This window comes from Apaloderma vittatum, unplaced genomic scaffold, assembly GCF_000703405.1.
Source record: "Apaloderma vittatum isolate BGI_N311 unplaced genomic scaffold, ASM70340v1 scaffold9188, whole genome shotgun sequence".
Classification (NCBI taxonomy): domain Eukaryota; kingdom Metazoa; phylum Chordata; class Aves; order Trogoniformes; family Trogonidae; genus Apaloderma; species Apaloderma vittatum.
This window is the reverse complement of record NW_009732400.1, coordinates 31,708-38,122: the sequence shown is the minus strand read 5'-3', so window position 1 is coordinate 38,122 and position 6,415 is coordinate 31,708.

The following is a 6,415-nucleotide window of genomic DNA, read 5'->3' as shown; positions in this document are numbered from 1 at the left end:
TGATGGAAAGCATCTGGTCAGCCTGCCACATCATGCCACATCATGCACCTTCTTAGATGATTATCTTTCTGTGCTGCCTCTTGCCTGACCTTTATGACATACGAATAGCTGATTGTCCTTTAGCTATTTTGAAGTGACCTATTTGGCGTGGTAGTTGTGTGTTTGGACTCAAAACTCGTTCTTTTGTTCATAGCTACTCAGGATGGCCATGATGCAGTGAGTTTCCACTGCTTCCTAGTACACAGTGCAGAAGCATTACCTGCTTCCTCCCTTGTACTGAAGGAGAAAACTTGGTTTTCTCCTTTTGTATGGGAACTGCTTCTGCTCATTGACCCAATTAATTCAGACTTCGATATACATAAAGGTGACATACTTTAAAGCACCATGTTTGCCAAAGCAGAGAAGTGCTCTGTGTTTGCTTATGAACTCTGTTGTACTTTTAGTCCTCTTTTTGATATGTGATCTGACACTTCTCATGTTGCCTTTATTATGTCTATAGATGCTCATTTCGTACTGAATTTAAGTGAAGTTGTTGTCTTCACATTTGCCTGGTTTTTATTACTAACTGGAAACAGCTGGTAGCCATACTTAAGTCCATATAATTTCAAATAAAAGTTAACTTCCTTGTTTTTGTATGAAGGAGAATGATATGCACTTCATGAAGCTTCTTCCTGAAGTTCACAAGCTCTGCAAGTTTCAATGTCTTTTGTTGCTCACTAGCTTGTTGAGCTGATGACTTTTTGCAGAATTCCCACAAATGTGTCTTTTCCCTGTAGGGCTTTGCAATTCCATGATTTTAGTGTTTCTTTCTGTTGTCCTGTGGTGTGCAGGAGTGATTTTTTTGATTGTTCCTTTCGTATTTGCTGCTGGTTGCCCTGGACACTCTTTTCCTAAGAATGTCTTGTCAAAGTGCCTTTGCAAATACTCTGTGGCCCTTGGAATCAGGCAGAACCATTTGGAATTCAAATACTTTATATGTATAAGTCAGTTAAAGTTTTACAGACTGATCTGCAGGTGTTCATGCTTCTTGTAAAATTCCAATTGTTTGCATTCTTTACTAAAAAGCAAATGATGCTGCTTTCAAATGCTTTTAAAAAATCAGTGTATCCTGGAAATAATCACACAGTTATTCCTCTTTGTACCGCATAGAGTTTTCAGAGTAGGACAGGGAGGGGATAGTGGAGTTCTGTTGCATTGCTTGCCATAGGAACAAGTGCCTGTTTGTCTAGGGACATCGTTAATTATTTGTAACTAAAACAGGCCCAGAATCACTGACCACTGTTTTTTGTTTGGGTGTTGGGTTTTTTTGTATTGAAAAAACTGTTTCAGTTCCATGAGACAGACCTTCCAGTGAATCAATTGCTAGATGAGTTGCTCAGACCTGTGAAGCTGGATTTGGGACTTGGGTCTTTGATACTCCAAACTTCCGAATCCCACTTGGAGATAACCCATGCTGCCATCAGGAATTTTATTTATGCTGGAACAATAGAGTCTGTGATGTTAGTTCATTTGGCTGACTTCTCTTGGAATATTAAAAAAAATGGATCTGTTTAATTTGCACAGAGAAATCTCACCTCTATGCTGTCCTGCTACAAGTGTGGTAATAAGGGCTGACTATTTGCAAACCTGTTTTCTTGAAAGTGCTGGTGAATTAGTACTAATGCAGATAGTAAAAGTTCCAGTCCTTGATTCAGTGTGTGCAGTTCTCTTACATGTGTTTCTGCATATGTCAGGCTTTAACAGTTTGGAAAAAAGGTTTAATTATTCAGTATCTTCTGACACTTTGATACCTTGATTTCAGAGGAGGATATCAAGGTACATCTAATTAAATATGCTAGCCTGGTCTGAACTATTGACTTAATTGTAAAACTTGCAAGAGAGACTGCAGAAAGGTCAAAGCTGGAGCAGAAAGCTTACTTTAAGTAACACTTTTACAGGTAAAATGGCAATAATTAAGTTCTTTTGCTTGCTAATGTTTTTCACATAAGCTGTTGGAAAATGTCCTCATTTTCTCAGTTGTTCTCCAAGAAAAACTCTCTACTTGGGAGTTCCTTGTTGTCCTGGAAAAAAAAAAAAACGCAGTACAAGCAAAGCATTGCAAGTGCCTTTGTAACTAGAATACTTCTTGTGCGTGGTTCACTCAACACATGTTAATTGTAGTGGAGGGCATGTGGTAACAAACAGCAATTCAGATGCGTACATCCTTTTAGATGATGAAAGGTTGACATGTCTATTTTTAATGCATGACACACCGCTGTATTCTGGTAGCTGTTACGAAGTAGCCAGCAAGCAGCAATCCACATGGAAGCTTGATTTGTGGCAAGATATTGCATGTTTTGAACTGGTCTTAGGGAGGCTCAGCTCTTGACTGTTTGAGTTCCTCCTCCGAATGGCCAAGTATTTGTGGTCTTGTGCAGAAGATTTGGCTTAAGGATGAAAGTCTTGGCTTTAAGAACACCAAAAGGAAAACAGAACAAACCCCCTACAACTAAATTAACCTTTGTCTTTGGAAGTTATAAAATCCAATGAGCATCATAGCATGTAGGTGTGTTTATTATGCACTGAGCTGTTTGTAGCATGTGAATAACGAAGGCAGCGACCTCGCTGCAGCATCTATGCATTACAGACACTTGGGATGTGAATCAAGGAGACGGGAGCAGCGCATCTTCTGCATGTAGAGGGCTCTGTCACCTACAGTTTGAGAACTCAAAAAAATTGAAACACCTCGGACCAAGCATTTAGTTTAGATTTGGGCTTGAAAGGTGTCTTAATCACATAGGACAGTACAACTTCTGCTGTTTCTGATTAACTTTTGAAAAATCTTGTAATTATGAATTCATGGTATGAAATTCATGGCATTTCAGTTAATACCCTTGACAGGTCCTTGTTGTTACTATATGCTCAGCTTGGCCAAATCTGGAACCTGAAGAGCAGAAGGTCAGACTGCTTGGTTTTATACTGAACCCCAAAACTGCTTCTACAAGATCAAGCTGAAGTAGCAAGACTCCTGATTTTTATTTTTTGAGGGCATTAATAGTGATTAACTTAGTGTTTCCTTCCATAATTATTGTTGTTATTCATGGCTATAAACTGAAATGTATATAATTAATAACGTAAAATAATTAAGAAAACAATTTGCAAGAAAGACTTATCCTCTAGTGATGGGGTTCTTTAAGCACTTCATGATGCTTAAGACAATTAACTAGCTTTTAGTGAACAACTTCCTCTTTAGCTTCTGAATTTGCAAGTTAAATGCCTTATTCAGGAAATGGATGTGGCCATTATAGCAATTAACTGGAAAATAAAGTATTCAAGGACAGTTTTGAGGTATGCTACAAAGGGAAGTTAAAGGTAGTTGGGGGGTTGTCTCCCACTAGTTGTCATAGCAATGTAAAGCTAAAAAAAATGACCAAATGCACCAAGTTCTGTGCAACTTACGGGCTGCACTGGCAAAGCTCCCAGTAGTAGCAGTATGAAGCAAAAGCTACTGCAAAACAGATCAGAGAGGCACAGATTCCTTTTGTGACGTTCAGATAACCTGAAAAATGCCATGCACCCATGAATCCACATGTTGGAAATAGCAAATCTAAGACATTTCTTCTAATGAGGTGCATAAGTGCCAGTCATGTGTTAACTACCAGAGAGATAAAGCTAAGTATGAATTTTTAGTTTTGTTTAGTTTTAATGTTTAAACACCAGTGGAGCATGGAAATGTTTTCTGCCATATCAAAAGCTGAAAAATGGAACAAAAAAAGTTTGGGGGTCAGTGTTCTTAGTTCTAAGTGCTTAAGAGAAAGGACATCTCTCCTGTATGCAAGTAGGTATTAATATTAAGACGCTAAGTCGTGGTGTTAGGCCCAGGATTACAGCCCATCATCTGCACAAAGAGCGGTGTCTGCTGGAACGGTACAGATAACTTGCTGCACTCTAGTGCTTCGGGAGAGACCATGATCCCACTGCAATTGCATCCATAGTTGATTTCCTAAGCTGTGGTGCAACATGATGAGAAAACATCTCTGAATAGCAAGGTTGCAAGCACCGTAATTTTTAATTTATTTATATGCCTTTTCAGGTGTTCCGCTACAGGCTTTCTGAAGTCTGGGCCACAGTTAGGGTATTTGCTCTTTTTACTTGTATTAAGTATAGATAACATCTGTCTAGTAATTATACAGCTATGGGCTTTCAAGGAATAGTGAAAGCATGGTTCATGTTCTTCAAAGAAATAAGTGATGTTAAAATCCATTCGAGAATTTCATCTTGGATGTGTGCGTCATAACGTCAAGTTAATGAGAAAAATGCAGGCCTAATATGTTGGAAAAGGGAATTAACTATTCCTGTCGTTGTTACCCGTTTCCCTTGTGCATGTGTACAGTGCGAGCTCACCGTCTCTGGTTCTAAAAAGATAAAAACAGTTATGAAATGGAAAGGACGGTGTTTCCCCTCTGAGTAGTGTCCCTGGAGAGAGGGATTGGGGGTGTCCGAGGTGCGAGCCCGGCGGTGAGAGGGAGGCGGCTGCAGCACCACGGTCAGCTCCCGAGGCCAGGACCCCTCCCCTCTCCGTCCCCATCGCCTCTGGGTGCAGGCTCAGACCTCAGCCTCGAGGTTTGTAGTCATTTCCACCGGCGTTTTTGTTTGGTTGGTTTTTGTTGTTTTTTTTACAGAGGGCAGTCACAGCAGTGACACTGAAGTGTAACTTCCTGAGAAAGGCCAATGGATCGGGAAGAAAAGGCGATAGAGTAACCACTCAATGGCTAGGATTGTAGGCCAGCGTTGTTCTGTGGTGTCTTATGGAGGGAGGATATCCCTCTGCTCTCTTCCAAAATGCCAAAAATACTCAGAACAAGGGAAAACAAAAACCCAACAATATTATTAAGGAAGAATAGGAAAGAAAAGGAGTCATCTTCGTGGAAACAGACTTCACCTGGAGTACTGTGTTTAGCTCTGGAGCCCTCAACACAAGAAGGACATAGACATCTTTGAGTGGATTCAGAGGAGAGCCACAAAAGTGATCCGGGGGCTGGAGCACCTCTCCTGCGAAGACAAACTGAGAGAGTTGGGTCTGTTCAGCCTGGAGAAGCAAAGACTCTGGGGAGACGTTATAGCAGCCTTCCAGTACCTGAAGGGGGCTACAGGAAAGCTGGGGAGGGACTGCTTACGAGGACCTGTAGCGGTAGGACAAGTGGGAATGATTTTAAACTGGAACAGGGTAGATTTAGATTAGGCGTTAGGAAGTTCTTTACTATGAGGGTGATGAGACTCTGAAACAGGTTGCCCAGGGAGATGGTGGAGGCATCTCCAGAGTGGAGGCCCCATCCCTGGAGACATTCAAGGTTAGGCTTGATGGAGCTCTAAGCAGCCTGATCTGGTTAAAGATGTCCCTGCTCACTGAAGGGGAGTTGGACTAGATGAGCTTTAAAGGTCTCTTCCAGCCCAACGCATTCTACTATTAAGGAGAAAGAACAGAGATCTGCAATAAGGAAGTTGGAAAGAGAGAGACTTAACAGTATAGCAGAGGTGAAAAAAATTTTTCAAGCATAGCTACTTCACAGTCTCCAGGGCTTTTAAGAACTGATGACCCTGAGGCAGCAGGACAGGCTGGAAGCTATTTGGGATTGTAAGGAGGTGACACAAGTCAGGGAGGTCAGGAGGAAGTTCAGGACTCAAGAGAGACGGACAGTGAGCTAGAGACAGCTCTTTGCCTTACTGCTCTGCTAGGGCTGAGTGCAGCCTTCTAACTCTCTGAAGCTGTGGTGTTTGTGACATTAGAATGAGTGAAGTAAATCATCAGCACTCTTAGCATTGGCTTTAACTGAGGGAAAGTAAAACATCAGCACCCTTAGTGTCAGCTTTAACCGAAGGCAAGAATAGTCTTGACAGTCTATATCTGGTTGTTGGTGACAATTTGTACATTGCCCACAAAATATATGCTGCCTGTTTTGCTTTTGGGTTAGACACAGAATCTGTCTAGGGGATGTCTTCCTGAGTGGTCATTAGTGAATACTGAAGAAACAACTGCAGTGTTGGAGCCACACAAGAAATTATTCTGAGTAATTCTGTGTCCATAGGACACTTGGTCGCTTCACAGTTTGGTTTTTGGATCATTTTTTTCAAGCTGGAGTGTGCAGGTTCTAGCATAAGTATGTGTGTGATTGTGCCAGCAACTTCTGTTCTTTGTATAAAGGGATTATTTTTTCATGCATTCCATTTTGTTTTTTTTTCCTTAATGTGACATTAAACCACCAGAAGACACTTCTCCTTGTTCTATAATAGGTTAGTTTTAGATGTAGGTACGAGAATGTATTAGAGGCTTGGGAATTTCTGTTAAATTTGTATGTTCTATGTCAGCAGTAGTATTTCTGAAAACATATCCTCATGTTTATGAACGTGGGTTGAAAAAGTGCATGGAATATGAAGT